At 33.1% G+C, this 1725-nt stretch overlaps 1 pseudogene; it reads right to left on the reverse strand.

Annotated features, from left to right (window-relative positions):
* Positions 1-223: 223 nt before the first annotated feature.
* On the reverse strand, positions 224-365 carry LOC141414177 (U1 spliceosomal RNA; annotated as a pseudogene).
* Between the last annotated feature and the right edge of the window lie 1360 nt (positions 366-1725).

Consider the following 1725-nt stretch of genomic DNA (forward strand, 5'->3'; position numbering starts at 1 on the left):
TACTTTGCTTTTATCTTTTTTAGAAAATCCTAACTCACATCCCTGAATTTACTGCTCTTGTGCCAATTAGAATTTTTCTTCAAGGATTTCTACTGCATGAGTTATATCTTTTCATTAACTGTCCAATATTTCATAGTGCTTACAGCATCTTCAAAATTCTATTTCTTTTTTCTGCTTTACCCTGAATTTTTGTCTAGGATCTCACTTTTTCATTTCTTTTTTACAAGGGAGAACATGAACACAGTCCCATGCTACCACAAATTATGCAGTCGAATTCCCCACATTTGGGGAAATCTCAGAGATCAGCACATCTAGAGTGCAATGGAAAAGACTCGCCCTGGGTAATTCTCCTGCCAGGTTAGTATAGGATCTCATTTCTATGTTATTAGAAAGCTTTATAATTTGTATGACGTGATATACACTCAATCTTCTTGGACTATTATGGAACTAGTAGTTTGTGGTTATAAAATGTTTATTCTTTTTCCAGAGATTCCACATATCCACAGGAATTTTAAGAAGTGTCATTTATTCATTTGATATATTTTTGCAATTACTTTTAAAATGCTGTTGCTAAGCTTGTTTCCAATATTTGCTCTAAAGTTACATGTGTATTAGTTGTATAAGTTATGCCACAATAAATTCAAATTTTAATGTGGAAAAATCTTATCAGATATTTACCACTGACTAATGGGAAATCATGTCAGCAAAGTGCAGAAGCAATTTTTTGAACAGATTCTACTTCACTCATAACCCACCACTATGTATAATATGTTACTTGTAATCACAGCTCTTCACCAGTATGATCAATTTCTGTATCGCTTGGGATGAACTAGGTTGTACTGTAGTAATAAACTCTAGAATACAAATGTCTAAAAAGAACCAAATTTATATTTTACTCCTGCTACATGCATATTTCCTGCTCAGCGGGGCTTTACCCTTGCTTCTTTTCATTCCTAGCACACCAGGCCAGCAAACCAGTCATCATTTAATGTTGTGTTGATTGGTGTGACTTTGAGAAAATGACAATATGAAAATTACAAATTGGGATCCTAGAACTTCGGCCTAGAAATTACATGTAAACTTCCACTGATATTTTAATGGCCAATACATATTACCTTGCCTAGGAAGTTGGCAAGTTAAGGCATAATTTGTGCTCAGAGATTAAAAGATGGAATATTTTGAGTAACCTAATTGCTGTTTACAAGTTCTTGCTGTATCACTCTCCAATGCTACTTCACCTTAACTTATACGCACACAAACTTTCATATAAGATATTGCAAAGATTAAAATTTACTGATATAAATTCAAATAAAATGAATTCCAACTTAGTCAAGAAGTCATCATTATATACTTGTGACATAATCTTTCTTTGTTCTTCCTTTTCCTCCTTCTCCTCTCAATGATTTGCAATAAAAACAAAGAGAATATTTACTTTTAATTTTTAGCTATGATGGATTATCTTGCACCAGACAAATGGTCCTGATGAGAACAGCTAGAAAATCTGGAGAATAAACAGACACACAAGCACACACATGCATAAACATAAACACAGTCAAATAAACATACACACACAGATACACACACATACACAATCTTTCACAGAAATGCGATAAAATAAGACCTGACAAAGAAAATATCTCATAATGTCGAGATCCACATTCTTCCCTGCAGTGTATTTTTTGATTTATAGTATGAGGTAAAAGTAGAGAAAAGTCTGAGAATATT

The sequence above is a fragment of the Castor canadensis genome, chromosome 11 (genome assembly GCF_047511655.1).
Source record: "Castor canadensis chromosome 11, mCasCan1.hap1v2, whole genome shotgun sequence".
NCBI lineage: Eukaryota > Metazoa > Chordata > Mammalia > Rodentia > Castoridae > Castor > Castor canadensis.